A 16,101-nucleotide genomic window follows, 5' to 3' on the forward strand; every position below is an offset into this window, starting at 1 on the left:
AAAGTTATTTCCTGCCAAAAGGCTGAGAAGGTTGTTCCCCAAAGACAGCTCTATTTGACAAATGGTGAAACACTGTCTGCTGCCTGCAGTATATATTTCCCTCTCGTTTTTCCCAACCCTGAGCGGAATGAATTTTGTTGCGTGCACCATCGTGCAGGTGATGTGCCACACAGAGGCTATGTGCGACACATCACCTTCATATTGATGCACGTACAAAAATTTATGTGGTGGGGTTCTGAGTGTGGGAGGGGGCTCAAAGTTGCAGGGGCATGAGCACTTTGGTGGGGGTGTGGGCTCCGGTGGGGGCTGGGGATGATAGGCTTAGGGCTGGGACAGAGGGTTAGGGTGCAAGGGCTCTAAGGATGAGGGGTTGGGATGCAGGAGGGGCTCAGGGCTGCAGGAGGGGGAACAGGCTTTGGCCTGGAATGCAAGTAATAGCTTTGGGTTGAGGGGGATCAGGGTGCTGTGGGGCTTGGGGCTTGGGCTCACCTGAGCAGCTCCTGGCCAGCGGCACTAAGGAAGGCTGCCTGGTGCACTGCCCTGTGCCCTGGAAGCAGCCAGTGGGTCCAGCTCCTGCGGGGAGGGGCATGAGGCTCTTCAGCGAGTGGAGCCCCGTGATCCTCACATCTAGGAACAGGACCTGCTGCACTGGCTGTTTCCCTGCTGGCCGGGGCAGGGAGCAGCCTCAGCTGGGGGAGAGAGGCCCCGCACAGTTGGCCCCAGCCGAGGCTGCTCTCTGCTGCGGCTGGCTGGGAGAGGTGCCCCCCCCCCACACACACACTGGCCATAGCAGTTTAGGGGCTTGGGAACAGTCATCTCTTCCCACTGCCACTCTGAGCCCCTGCACAGGGCTGAATGGGAAGCTGCACAGCCGCCCAACTTAGCAGGAACTGAGACGGCAGCTGAGGGCTGTTTGGATACTGAGAAAGTTGTATCTCTTCCATACCATGGCAAGCCAAACCCTGCCTCAGTCTCCGTCGTGGCATCTCAGACACGGTGTGTTCAAATGAATCCTTGTGGGGAGGAGAGGTCTTTTCACACCAGCACGTTTTTCTCCAGGGTCTTGTTTGGTGAAGAATTTGACATGGGTTACTCTATGTCAGGGCTACTCAACGTTGGAAGCCCCGGGACCCACAATGATACTGCCAGCACATGCCCAGGGCCACAGCTTAAGAGTGGTTGCATATACATGCAAATCTATATGCAAATATATGCAAATAGCTTCTTTCACACTGACAGGCATGAATACAAATATTAAGGCAAGACTGCACAACACACGGGCCCCATTTAAGTCAGTTCTGCTGATATTAATAAAATGCAACATTAACCCGATTTCCATGCATATGACAGCACTTTTAATGAGTAACAACAGTCCAGGAATTTAACTACTAAAATGCATCTCAACAGACAATCATTATATTGACTACTTTTTTGTTTTGGCTCCCACCCGCCGGCCACGTGTTGAGCCCCGCGCAAACCCAAATTCCACCATGGGCTACAAACAAATGGCCCATGGGCTGCATGTTGAGTAGCCCTGCTAGAGGGTAAAGAAGATTTTTAATGTCTCTTTTTCATGTCATTGCACAAGTGCTGCTCTATAACCACTGGGAATTAAAAAGTGTTTGAGTCAGCTAGTCGTTCCAACCCTAGAAATAATTTAATAGCTTTTAAAATAAACAGAGTTGTGTTGGCAAGTCGTGTGCTGCTTGTTTTTGGAGTGTTAGTGTTTGAATAGATTAGCTGGATAGTGAGTATTTTCCAACAGTGTTAATGATCCAGCTCTCAGAGGCAGAAATGTTGGTAGCAAGCAGAAGTACACTGAATTATAAACTCATCATACACCAATAGAATATATTTGTTCAGCAAATATGTGACAATAGTTTCCTTTTAGATCTGATTTTCTGAGACCTGAGGGTGGTTCGGAAGTAGAACCACTTTGCAAAACTTTTCTAAAACTCAAGCCCTGCTTCTCAAGTAGTGTAAATCTGTGTAACTCCCTCAATTTCGTTTAAACCTCGATTAATTGGGACTCGTTTATTGGGATTCACGTGAACCTCATTATTGGGACTCTAAGATCTTAGCCTTTTGGTGAAGCTCTCATCAGCACCATCTAAAATTCAGATGTGATTGACCTTCATTTTGGTGCGCTTGGCAAATGAATTAAGAATAACAGTGTATCCCTGCGTGGTGTCTCCCAGGTATAGAAAGGTTCTTACAGTCTGTTTGAAATGGAAGTTTTGCATCTGGAGCTAAGATCTCTGCTACAGTGAAGAAAAACAGTAGCCCATTGCAGTCTGTCTATTGAATGGGGAAAATATGATGAAAGCTTCTGTGTTAATGGAGTTTAATGAAGTATTGTTTATGAAGTATTGTTGGTTAAAAAAAAAAGCTGTAAAATAAGGGGGAGTAATTTCATTTTGCATTGTTACTTGTTTGTATTTGTCTGCAGGAAGACAGAGACAAGGTCCCAGCCAAGAGGCATTTACAGTCCTAATCTCCCGGCAGACTGCAGGCACCTCTGTGCAGTTAATGGGGCTCTGCAAGAATGCAGAGATCAGCCGCATGGAGCAGCTTGCAGGATGAGGGTCTCAGTGTATTTGCTTGAAGGGGGTGTTACAATGGTAGAATTTTTTTAAAAAAAGCGTGTTAAATATCAGTAGCAAAAGATGGATGCACCTCTATATTGAATGACCACATCAGAGGATGTCTAAGTGCCTTAGAAAGGAAATTAGAGAGGCAAGGTGGGTGAGGCTGTCTCTCTTATTGGACCAGCTTCTGCTGTCTGTCAAGCTTTCAAACCACACAGAGCTCTTCTTCAGGTTTGGGGGAGGTATTCTGAGTGTCACGCCTACATGCAAGGTGGAACCAGGGCCGCAGTAAGAAAGAGGTTTGTGGGGCCCTTAGCCTGGCGCTTGGGCCTGCAGCCACTAGAGCCCCTGTGTTCTGGGCTGTCCCTTACTGGCAGGGAAGAGGGAGAGGTGGCTCCATGCACTGCTGTTTCTCCCCTTTTTCCATCCCAAGCTGGAGCTGCATCACCATGAGTGCTGGGAAACTCTGCCCCAGCACTGCCCTCGCCTGGTGGCTCTGCCACCACAGCTCCCATTGGCCACAATTCCTGACCAATGGGAGCTGCCGGGGTCGGTGCCTGCAGGAAAGCATGGGGCCGCTTAGTGCCACCTGACCCCCCCCCCCCCGACAGGATCTGTTCCAGATAAGCTCCCCAGCCTCCTCCCCCACCCCAGCCCTGAGCCCCCTCTCACAGCCTAACTCCCTCCCAGACTGTGCACTCCAACCTGCTCCTTTGAGACCCCTCCTCCACCCTAACTCCCTCTCGGACCCTACACCTGAACTTTTACCCCTGCCTTGAACCCTCTCCTGCTTCCTAACTTCCTCCCAGACTCTCAAAAAAAATTAATGGAGATTGTCTATCTCCTAGAGCTGGAAGGGACCTTGAAAGATCATCAAGTCCAGCCCCCTGCCTTCACAGCAGGACCAAGTACCATCCCTGACAAATTTTTGCCCCAAATGGCCTCCAAAAGGATTGAACTCACAACCCTGGGTTTAGCAAGCCAATGCTCAAACCACTGAGCTATCCCTCTGCACCCACATACAGTTTCCTGTTCTGTGCCTGCTCCCACACACCAATCCCCCTGGCCCCAACCTGGAGCCCCCTCCTCCTGCCTCAACCTGCATCCACCTCCTGCACGCTGAACCCCACGTAATCGAATAGCTCTGAGACCCCAGAAGTGTTAATCATGCCCTGGATGGAACAGATTGTTTAGCTAAGCAGTTAGCACATATTTTAAGGGACCATTTGAAGTAGCCTGGCCTATTAACACCTCTGCTATCATAGGACAAAAAGGGAATCAGTGGGTTACAGATTGTTGTAATAAACTATAAATTCTGAGGATGTTCAGTCCATGATTGTTATTGTCTAGCTGCAGTGATGTATTTAATTTCTGAGGTGCATATTTTGAAAGTGTACAGCTCATCTTTGAGGATAGAGATTGATATAACAACACTGGATTAGGAAGGATGGATCATTATTCCCACTTTACAGATGGAAAAACTGAGGCACAGGACTACACTGACTTGCCCAAGGCCACATGACCAGAACGTGTGTTTCTTTAGACCTGGTCCAATGTTCTTGCTATTAGGCAACACTCCTCATTCACTGCTATGCTTTACAGGCACATAAAATAATCTGCTCAGTGTACAAATAGAAAGTTATTTCATTGTGGTAAGTGAGCATATCTGTCTGCCTCAGGACAGTGGTGGTAAAATGATAAAGGAAGTTGAAGGAAGATAAAGGAAGTTTTCTTTTTCAAAGTCGTAGGGACAAAGGCTCTGGGTGGATCATGAGCTGGTGTACGTTGTCACAGCTCGGTGGTGGAGGGTCTGAGCCACAGAGGATGATGTGGGTATAAGGAAGAGCGGGTGGTAAATTCTAGCCTGGTATATTTTTGCACCTAGGATTTCCACTGTTCCACAGTTCATCAATGCAGTAAATATTTACAAGTATCAAGAAAAAATAGGGCTTCATACAGCTTAGGGCACATTAGAGCATATGTCGAACCTTGGCCTTAGGGGACAGCTGGAAAATGCTAGTTATTGAAAACAAAAACCTGTTCACTGGCAAAACTCATTTTCTTATTACAGGCAGTCCCCGGGTTACATGGATCCGACTTACATCGAATCCCTACTTACAAACGGGGTGAGGCAACCCCACACTAGCTGCTTCCCCCCCAGCAGACCAGGGAGACGCGAAGCTAGCGCCCCCCCACCCCAGATCAGGGAGACGCGGAACAGCTTTTCTCAGCAGACACCTCAGCTTGAGAATAAAGGACTGAGGGAAGTGAGGTGTGGGAGAATAAAACTGAGCTCTGGAGAAATGTTTGGCTAGAGTTTCCCCTACAATATGTACCAGTTCCGACTTACATACAAATTCAACTTAAGAACAAACCTACAGTCCCTATCTTGTACGTAACCCGGGGACTGCCTGTACTGTCACCCAGTGACTCAATTTACACAATTCAGATCTGTCCCTGATTTTGTTTGTAACCGTGTCTAAAATCTCAGTCTGATGTTTATAGCTCTATTTCCCTTCCCCCGGAGCACAGCTTGGAGCATTAGTTTGCATCCGCCCAGCGTCAGAATGCCTAGTGGGGCTGTAAGGGCTGAAAATGCTCATCTGTCTCCAAAGCATTGATTGTTCTGCAGGGCCAGAGCTAATTTAATTAGTTTATTATAAAATTCCTCTGCATCCAGCGGGTGGGTAAAATCAATGCAGGCCGGAGCCTTGTTTCCACTGTGCTAATTGCACTGTCACTAATTACTGCAGAGAGGTGAATGGTGGGATTTGCTCAGTCGAACCGAGCAGTCCCTTGATATTAACTTGCTGCCAAAGTTTTATGAAACCGTCCTCTTCCAGGTATAAAAGTTAAGAAACAAAATCTGTCAGCTGCTGGAGAACAAAGCTAAAAATGAATGAGACAAATTGGTGTACAGCAGAGACCTGTGCCAAGAATATGAGACACCACCAGACATAAAACCTCGATGTAAAAGTACATTGTAAAATGTAGTCAAGCATTGAAAAGTTAGGAAGCAACCAAATTTAAGCTGCCCCTGTAACTTTATTTCAGTCCCCTTTTCTATTATGATTGAGTGTAAAAAAATTTATAGCCTGAATCATTTAATAAAGTTATAAGCAATTAAAAGCAGGATCTCCTAATAGGAAGTGTTAGGCACCAGCTGATGTATGGCCCAGAATGTCAATAGGCAAAAAACCCCAAAACAAACAAACAGAAAAGCTGCCCCAATGCTAGGAGCTGCAGAGTAGAAGTGGGTAACCTAATAGCGGTGAGATAGTAGCAAGGGACAGAGAAGAAGCAGGGAATAGATGGACAAAGGGATGGGGTGGGACAGAAAGGGTTCCAGGAAGAAGATTAAGGGTGTGTCTAGGCTGCACTGTTATTTCGAGATCACTAGCATTATTTTGAAATAACAATGTGAGCACCTACACAGCCATTCTGTTGTTTCAAAATAATTTCAAAATAACGGATGGCTTATTCCGAAATCGGTAAACCTCATTCTACGGGGAATAACGCCTACTCCAAAATAGCTATTTCAAAATAAGGCGCATGTAGATGCTCCACTGCTGCTCTTTCAAAATAGCCCCTCCCCAGGGCCATTCTCCTCCCCGGTGCCTCCTGGGGCTCCACATCGAGATAGTGCATCTACATTAGGGAAGCCTGCCTCGGACTCATGTTGAGGCTTCCCTGCAGTGTAAGAAAAACAGAGGCACAGGACTACACTGACTTGCTCAAGGTCACACTGCAGGGAATAGAACTATCCCGGAATAGCTTATTTCGAAATAGCCGTTCAGTGTAGATGTACCCCGTGTCAAGTTCATGGACGTATTTAAAAACAACAGGATCTTCAGGAGTAGCAAACCCATCCAGGGAGTTTACACTTCCAGTTTAATAATGTACCTGGCAAAATGCAATGAGTGAGATACTAAAGATAAAATGCACTAGGGTTGTGGCCAGTCCCTAGTGACCTTCTAGTAGGACAGTCTGCACCAATGGGGGTTATCTGAATCTGAGACCTCAGCCTGATCCGTCTCCTCCTTTGCTGTGTGGGAGGCTGGACTGCAGTGGGAACCCTATCCAGCCCTTGTCGGCCAGCTGGTGATGTTGTGAATGGAGGATTGTCAAGGAAGAGTGAGCCTCAGGATTCTGAGAGATTCTAAAATATCAGGCCAGGTTCTTGCCCTCTGCCAGTACTTTCCTTCTGCACCCTAACCGGCTGCCTCTCCACTGCTTGAAATTCCTCCGAAATGGAGAAGTCCTCAGACAGGGTAGGCTCCCCAGTGTAGAAGGCATGGCTGGAGCAGGCTGTGCTCTAGCAGCCCCCATCCAATAAATGTCTTTTTGGGGACGTTACCAACTGGCTTTGTTTAAAACAGTCTCTCCCGTGGACAGTCTACAAACAGCACCTCAGTGCTACCCCGTCTGCTGCATTCAGAGGATCTGGATTATTGTGTCTTAAGTGACCAATGCTTGAAAATGCTGATGGGGAAATGACCAGGCGAGGGACATTATTAAGTTTGTATCATCTGTGATATCATCTGAGACTAAATGGCATTTATTGCTGTGGATTTCTTCACAGGAGCCAGAGAGCCTTCCTGGTTCTTTAACCATAGGACACAGCAGCCTTGAAACTCTACCCTCGGCTTAAACAGGTAAGGCCTTTTCACTTGTCAATTGGGAGTCCCACCGTCCTCATCACGATAGGCCCATGAGTGGCTTCCATTAGCACGTGGGTGATGGGGCTAATGCCCCTCACGTTTGGTCTGATTTCACGGGAAGGGAGAATTTGGGGAAGGAGGCGGGAGAAAACTCCTCCCGCCACCATCTGGCTTATTTTATTTTACATTGCTTAATTCCTGCCTCTCTGCCCCCTTCGTTTTGTTTTACTTTGTGGGCCTTTTATATCTTGTGGGTGGGAGGTGTCCCGCCCGCTGCAGTCTGAACACGTCCCTCAGCCTGCCACAACCTAGTTTACAGATCTGCGGCAAGACAACACGAGACACCTTTAGTCACGCGGGGATAGAATGCAAAGGGGGAGGAGATACTGTTGTTGCCTGGGACACTGTTTGACCCGATCTGGAGCAGCCTGTAGAGACCAGTTGCCCCACAGAAAGGACATTGATGATCTGGAGAGAGCAGAGCTAGGGTAACTGTGATGTTACCTCATCTCAAGAGTTGAAATAATGACGCTAATTGAATGAGCTGTACTTATTCTCCTGCTTGGAAAACTTGGAGGGAGGCCAGTTTTTAGGATTATGAATATACCTCCCATGCTGCACGTGTTCCAGAGGTAACTAAAGACATTAGATTTCTAGTGCTGCCACCCTCCATGCCTCTCAGGTCAGTGTGGAGCAGGGCTACTCAACACGTGGCCCACAGCCTGTTTGTTTGCGGCCTGCGGTGCGGTTTGGGTTTACATGGGGCTCAACACGTGGCCCGCAGGTGGGCTCCTTTGAACATGGCCTCCACTCTGAACACGCACCACAATGGTGAGGCATCTTCCAGACAGAGTGAACACTGATAGATGCAAGTGAACGGGCTGGCTGGAACAGATGGGCACAAGGTGTTGGTGTTTCTAGCCCCTAGGGAGGAGGTGCTGGGAGCGCTGGGGAATTGTGGGAAGTGCTTTGTATTCATGCCTGTCAGCGTGAAAGAAGTTATTTGCATATATTTGCATATGTATTTGCATGTACATGCAGCCACACTTAAGTTGTGGCCCTCGGCGTGTGCTGTATCACGGTGGCCCCCGGGGCTTCCAAAGTTGAGTAGCCCTGGTGTAGAGTATGTCCAGAGAGAGGCTTTATCCATGCGTGCAAATGGCATCAGAACCCAAGGGGCAGAATATTTAATTTTAGGAAGTGGAAGAGGATTCGGACTGAAGGAACAGCCATGTGCACCTGTGCAGAGCAGGTGTGAAGGGCTCCCATTCTGTTTCAGTAGCATTTTAAACCCCTGTTGCCCTTGTTTCATGCAGGTGTTTCACAAGGTGCCTGGCAATGGAGAAGCAGGATCAGGGCAGGTTATAGAGGAGTTTGAGAGATACCCAAAGAAGGGCGCTTGGGCATGTTGGGGCAAGCAGGAACATAGAAAGATTCAAAGGCTGGTTGGTCCTTTTCTATTCCTAATGCATTTTGTCTTGCTCAGGAAGGTTAGAAAACTGTGCACGGTAACTTACACTTTAAAAAGCCTCTTTAAAAGAGAGAGTCTGATCTTCAGCTAGTGAAATAGTCGGAGTGGCATTTACAATGGTAGAGTTATGCCCATTTGGTCCAGCTGATGACCCAACTCAGAACAGTTGACATCTCTTTGTGAGATAAACGTAACACATTATCGAGGAGTTATTCAAGGGACCCTAGGGTTATGGAGTATTTTATATCTTGCAAGTTTTGTCTGCTCGCTGGTGACTGAAATAATGCTCTCCTACTCCCCTGTAAGTAATCCATGCCCTACTTTTCAGACTACTAAGAGAATTAAAGATTAAAAATGGCAAACATCAACCCCTGCATTAGAAAAATACAAGGCTCTTAGTTGACGAAAAGGAGGGGAAAAGCTTTAATAGCATAAGAGCTGCGCAAGCGAGAGAGAGAGGAGTCAACTTGACATGACACCATGTTCAACACACAAATCCAGCTATTTTTAAACAAGAGGGGTGAGCCCCCTTTGCATGTTGTTGTTTTTTTGACCCACTCTCATCCTTGCAAGTCCATTGTTGACATCAGGGCACAAATTTGGCTCATGTAGGTATTCAGGGATTTATTGAACTGATGCATAATGCAAAGTCAAACTCTTACTCTACATTCCCTGACTCCTCCCTCTGGGCAGCCACTGGCACTTAACCCACACAAAATGAGGCAGTGGCTTCGGACACCCTCTGCACCATCCAGCCCTGCCTCCTGGTGTCAATCCCTGCAGGAGCTTCCTGTAAAGCAGTGCAACATGACACCACATGCACCTGCACTTACCTGGCACAATCTAGCCCTGGCTTTGTTTTGATACCAGCATATGCTGTGTCCCAGGTTCTAGGGCTCTTTCATTTATCTGCTACTGGGAAGAATTGGTGGGACAACTCCTGAGAGAAGCAGCAGAGAAAGCCCGAACCAGCAGGAGGGGAGATGTCCCCTCTGGATTCCGGGTTGCCGCAGAAACGGCGGCAGGAACTGTTCTCAGCAGAAGCTCTCATTTCTGAGTCCCCCGTGCTGCCAAGTGGACTATTTCCAGCTTAGAATTCCCATAAACCTTCTGTCAGGGTTAGGGGCAGCATAGAGCTGCTTATCCTGTTCCTGTCCATGGCAATTCTTCCGAGCCCTGGCAGGTCCCATCACTGGAGCAGTGTATAGGGGCTGGGATGAAAGCCAGAATCTGCCTGTACGTCTTGGTATTAAAGACCAAGCAGGTTCATTTCCAGTACTCTTCTTCCATTGCTAATAATCCACCTGAAATAAAATAAACGCCAAAGGTGTCTCATTCCAGTGCACACTGGAGCTCATATATAAACCTAAAGATGGCTCTTCAGATACTAAATGATTGCTCTGAATTTCTAGTCTGGAATGCGGAGGAGGTATTGCTGGTCTCCCTTCGCATTCTCCTTGCAAAAAGGTGCCATAACAAGAGGTAATTTAAATAGTACACATTCGCTTTTCAAACCGTGGGAAGAACAATGGCACAGCACTTATCTTTTTGCACAGGTCACTGTGGCAGTGTTAAAGAAGAAATAATGGCATTTTATAGCAGCTGAGATCTCACCGAGGAAATTATCAGACCAATTTAATCTCCCTAAACATCTTTTTTAGTTATGTTTAAAATTGTGCAGTGTCTTAGGTATCTTTTGTTCCTGCAGTAGTTATTTTAGTCCTGACAATGGAGACAGTATCTTAGAGGCAGGTACTTGGGTAACACTGGAAAAGAAGTTAAATACCCAAAGAAAGGAAAGTATCTATTTGGATATTGTGGGAGGATAACCCAGCTGTTGAGTGATAGCAAAATAGGGGAAAACATGGCAACAGCAGAAACTTAAGTGTCTCTTTAGGGCATAGAACTTTCAGCATCGAGCCTCTAAGCAGAGTCAATTTCTCATGAAAAAGGATCAAGGCTTTCCTCAGTAGACAGGAGTGAAGGATTTCACATAGAATGACAACTTACTTACCTAAATGTGGACCAGGTACCTCGCTGCCTGTAAACCATTTCAAGATAACACAAAGACTTATAGCACTCTCCAAAGCTATGTCAACTTGATGCTACTAATGTCTTTGGAAGGGATTATCCTTTTTTAAATGCATTTGCTTATACATGCATATCTTTGTTCCTGTCTTGCTGAGTATTAGATTTATAGGGACACCGACAGAAAGTTATTAGCAAAAGATATTCTGCTCCAGAACAGCACGAGGCTAAGTTTGTGCTGCCAACTTTTTTCATGCATTTCCCTCCACCCTACATGTCTGAAGTCCATCCTATAACAGGCTGCCGTAAGCATCTGACATGTGTTACGTCTGTTCAGTAGCTACTAGCCCACCTGCTGGCTTTTGAGAAGGAATCACTCAGACTATGTCTGTGCTACCAGGCTATTTAGAAATAACTTATTTCGAAATAATAACTCCTGAAATAACTATTTCGAAATAAGCTCATTCCTCTTCACAAGCAAGAGTTTCTATTTCGAAATAACAGGCTTGGCAGTATGGAGGCTCACCTTGTTATTTTGAAATAACAGTGTAGACATGCCCTCATAGTTGTTGAGCGGCCAAGGGAAGGAGTGCCTTTGTGTGCTGATGCTAATATATAATAACAATTATAGTGATCAGAACGTTACATAGTAGGCTAAGTGACCATCACATTCACCAAACGATGGAAATAGGGAGACGGTCCCCAGCAGACCAGGGGCACCGGGAGCAAAGCCGAAGCAGCGGCGGGGTGCCGTGCTTCTGAGGCTTTGCTCTGGCAAAGCCTCAGAGGCGTGGGACCCCGCCACAGCTGCGGCTTTGCTCCTGGTGTCCTTGGTCTGCTGGAGACGGTCCCCAGCAGACCAGAAGCACCGGGAGCAAAGCCACAGCAGCGGGAGCAAAGCCTCTGAGGACGCCGGCAGCAGGACAGGGAGACGCGGAGCAGTTTTTCTCGCCCCGGAGTACACGGGCGGCGGGACCACGAGGTCCCGCAGTCTGTGTCCTCCGGGGCGAGAAAAGCCCCGTTCCTACCTGCAAGTCGGGGACTGCCTGTATACCCAGCGTATAAGACGACCCCCGATTTTTGGGGGATGTTTTTTAGCATAAAAAGTCGTCTTATATGCCGGAAAATACGGTATTTATTCAAGTACGCATAGCACCTAGGAACCCCAGTCATTCAACAGGACCCGCCTGTGCCAGGTGCTGAACAGACAGAATAAAAAAAGAGTCCCTGCTCCAAAGAGCTTATAGTCAAAATATAAGGCAAGAGACAACAGCTGGCCACAGAGGGTGAGTCTACACTATGGGACAAAGTCAAATTAAGATACACAACTTCAGCTATGTTAATTGCATAGCCGAAGTCAAAATAGCTTAATTTGGCTTTTGGCGCTATATACACTGAAGGAAGTCGAAGGAAGAACAGTCTCCTTTCAACTTCCCTTACTCCTCGTGAAAGCAGGGTTACCAGCGTCGGCCATAGCGCCCTCTCACTCTGAATTACCTATCTTAACTGGACCGCTAATTTGAAACCTGGAAGATCGACAGCAGCAGCTTCAATCTTCCTCTGCAGTGTAGATGTACCCAGAGATGTCTCGAATGGAGTTACCTCAGGGATTAATTTGGTCTAATGTAGCAATGAAACAATTATTATCACATATTGACCAGTTGGGCAACATAGCTCAAATCCGTTATAAACCAACCCAAACAGTAGCCCAATATTTGAGTCATATATTTTTTTAAGTTTCATCCTATTTCTGGCTTACATAAAATGTTGGTAGTGACAGTATCGGTAATGTCATGAGAAAATCTCAACAGAATGATTCTTTCAACCTACATTCTTGCCCAAAGATAGTCAGGTGAATTTGTGCCTCTTGCAGATAAACATCTGGGCTGTTGAATGCCTGAGCCTTCAGCTTGGTTTCAAATCCGGTTTGAACGTAGCTCATCCTTTCAGATGATGGTGCAAAAGTGCAACTTTTTAAAATGCGAGTTTGGCTGCAATATTTTTGAACAGATAGCGCCGAACTCCTTGTATGTCCAAAAACCTATAGATCATGGAGCGAATCAACCGCCATTTCTAATCCTATCTAATGCGATGAGCAAACTTTGAAGGCCTATTATATAATTGTGGCAAAAGGAAATGTTCTGTAGAGACAATGCAAATGGAATATACCAGTGGGTCTTGATCCCAGTCAAAAATATCCTTCCTCCTTGAGATGGAACTTATTATTGATTTATATTCTGGTAACATCTAGAGGCCTCAAATGGGAGCCCTCATACACACGGTAAGAGACAGCCCCTCCCCCTTAGAGCTGATCATCTAAGAGGCGAGACAGACAAATGAAGCATTATTATCTGCATTGCCTCAGATGACAGACTGAGGCACACAGACACATAGGGCTTGTCTACTTGAATGTTCAGTTCAAAGCAAGCATGGAAATCTACCCTTCACAAGTGCCCTGCACGCTAGCTGTCAGTGTGCACCCTGCTGATGTACATTAACAGTTTGTTAATGCACTTTGCTCTAGACCTGTTTCAGAGACATTAACAAACTGTTAATGCACGTGGAAGTTTAGTGGAGTTTTAAGGGGGGGTGGATTCACTCCCCTGCTTGCTGCTAACATAGGGTATGTCTACACTACCCCGCTAGTTCGAACTAGCGGGATAATGTATGCATACCGAACTTGCTAATGAAGCCCGGGATTTGAATTTCCCGGGCTTCGTTAGCATAAAGCCGGCGCCGCCATTTTTAAAAGCCGGCTAGTGCGAACCCCGTGCCGCGCGGCTACACGCGGCACGGGCTAGATAGTTCGAACTACGTAGCCATTCCGAACTATCTGTACTCCTCGTTCCACGGATAGTTCCACAGATAGTTCGGAATGGCTACGTAGTTCGAACTATCTAGCCCGTGCCGCGTGTAGCCGCGCGGCACGGGGTTCGCACTAGCCGGCTTTTAAAAATGGCGGCGCCGGCTTTATGCTAACGAAGCCTGGGAAATTCAAATCCCGGGCTTCATTAGCAAGTTCGGTATGCATACATTACCCCGCTAGTTCGAACTAGCGGGGTAGTGTAGACATACCCATAAATGTTTGTGCAGAGAAGCTCTCAGTGATTGGCTAAAGTGACACAACAGGTTAGTATCTGAACCAGGAACTTAACCCACATCCTCCTGAGACCTGTGGCAGGGCTTTGACCCTAAGTTTATCCTTCCTTTTCTAAGGAGTGCTTATACTGTATGGATGAATACAGTAAATATACAGCCGCATAAGCTTTCTATTGAAAAGGGGCAATCTTGAAATCCGTCTAATAGGTGCAGCACTTTCAGCAGAGACGAAAATAGTCAGTTCTCTGTGAATCCTTTGGCCAATTTTGGTCAATTACATGTAGCTTTCCTAAGGGAAGAAGGCGAATTACCAATAAATGACAGTAGTCTGGCCGAGAGATGACACAATCATATTCTCAGCCATGCAGCGATAACAAAGGGGCAATCTTGTTAGACACAGTCTCTCGTGAGTGCTTTAATGTCATTAGTCTCCATGCCCCCCGCCAAAAAAGTCAAGTTTTATTTCTTGAACACAAAAGAGAAAGGGTTGTTTTTAAACACTCTGAGGCCATGGGAGATTTAACATTCTCCTACCTATTGTTAACCTAATAAGAGTCTGATCCAGTTCTCATTGAAGTCAATAGGATAACTCGCACTGATTTCAGAAGGCACTGAATCAAGTTTTGCTTATGTTGATAGGGCCCAATTTTGCCCTCAGCTACACGTAAGTAAAATGTCCTGACATCTAAGGCTTTACACCCAGGTGTAATTTGAGGGCAAAATTGGGCCGATCCTGTAGTTTTACAGGAAGTAACCTGGATTCAGATTCTAAGATCATGTAAATCAGGATAGTTCTATCACCTTCACTGAAGCTGCATTGATTTACCCCCATGGAAAATCTGATCCTAGAGCTTAGTGCATTCTAAGAGTGAGAGTGAAAGGGTTAAAAATGTTCTCTTACCTGCATAGTTTATTATTTTGCCTCATTTAAAGAGTTCTCATTATTTCATAGAGTGTAGGTTTTAGAAAGCTGTTCACTAATACAATACTATGCTCTAAAAAAAAACCAAATCCACCACAGAAAAATAAGCAAATAGACTAGACTGTATCATACCTATGACACGTCTTTCACATTGCCAAAAAAATCTACCTGTGCCATTCTGACTAACTGCAAGATTTGAGAACATGAGCAGTCGCCCTTTTATTTTCAAGCCGTATCCTGTATTAGTATGGAATGAAAAGTGCCTTTCTGTGTCTATGCCTCTTGAATGGAATATTGTGTGACAGCATTGGATGAAAGCTGTTCTGTCGGCTAAATATTTTCCAGAAGAAAGTATTCAGCAAAATAAATCTGTCTGGGCATTTCTACTGCTGGTTACTGAGGAATGTTTTGGACTTTATAAAAATACTGCAATGCAGCAGGCATACTATCACTGGCTTTTCCTGAAAGGTTAAAAATGGATTTTTGTTGTTTGTTTGTTTTCTCTGCAAGCATGTGGGTGACATTTTTAATCGAGTTCTCATGGTAACAAACATAATTTAAAAGTGCTGGATCCAACAGAAAATTAGTCTTTTCCAATGTGGGTTTAAAGTGGGTGTTAAGTGAGTGTTGTTGGTTATTTTGGCATATCTGGTACAGAGATGATGAGAAAAGGAAAATGGAATAAAGTGTTTATTGAATGCAGAAAATCTGGATAATCTCTTCACCAGGTCTTATTTTCGCACATTTTTAAAAGAGCAAGTGATTAAAAATAAAACTTTGTGGTACTTAAGTCTTTTAAATGGTTCCTGCAGGTACAACATACAGAAGATCATGTCATGTCTTTTAACTGCTAGCACAGGCAGTGGTATTTTTGTTCATGCCTTGAAAATATGGGCACTCATCAAAAGTAATATGGAAAAGCTTGGAAATGGGGAACCCTACTAAAGAAGGTCATTTTTTTTTTCTGTTTGCAGACAGAAGCAAATTGAACTGTGAACTGTTTAAAAAAAATAAGACACTAGAGCAGGCGTTTCAGAAGTGGCTGCTTCCCCTTTATTTGTAAATACATTTGAAATATCAGAATAGTTAAGCATGGGTGTTGCATATGGCAGTTAGGAGAGTACATGCTCTTTAGCTGGTGTCTCTTCCTTTGTAGCACACACTATGCATGTGTTAAATGACATTCTGTTCTTTATGCTTAGTGGGAAGGGGTTAAACACCTAATAAATCTCGGCCACTCTGTGATGCTACAAATTTGCTAATGGGTAACTGTATGCAGGTGAATCATCTCATGGGGGGCCTAGGTATTTGCAGGATCAAGGTCTATGGCTT

At 45.7% G+C, this 16,101-nt stretch overlaps 1 protein-coding gene across 20 annotated transcripts in view; it reads left to right on the forward strand.

Annotated features, from left to right (window-relative positions):
• The window catches only part of MAP2 (microtubule associated protein 2), a 336,436-nt gene that overhangs the window by 196,525 nt on the left and 123,810 nt on the right, over positions 1 to 16,101 (forward strand). For all 20 annotated transcript variants that reach the window (XM_075933890.1, XM_075933897.1, XM_075933901.1 and 17 more), the window contains one exon: positions 7,171 to 7,243. The gene's annotated coding sequence lies outside the window, so the exon portion shown is untranslated. The remainder of the gene's footprint in view (positions 1 to 7,170; positions 7,244 to 16,101) is intronic.

This window comes from Pelodiscus sinensis, chromosome 7 (genome assembly GCF_049634645.1).
Source record: "Pelodiscus sinensis isolate JC-2024 chromosome 7, ASM4963464v1, whole genome shotgun sequence".
NCBI lineage: Eukaryota > Metazoa > Chordata > Testudines > Trionychidae > Pelodiscus > Pelodiscus sinensis.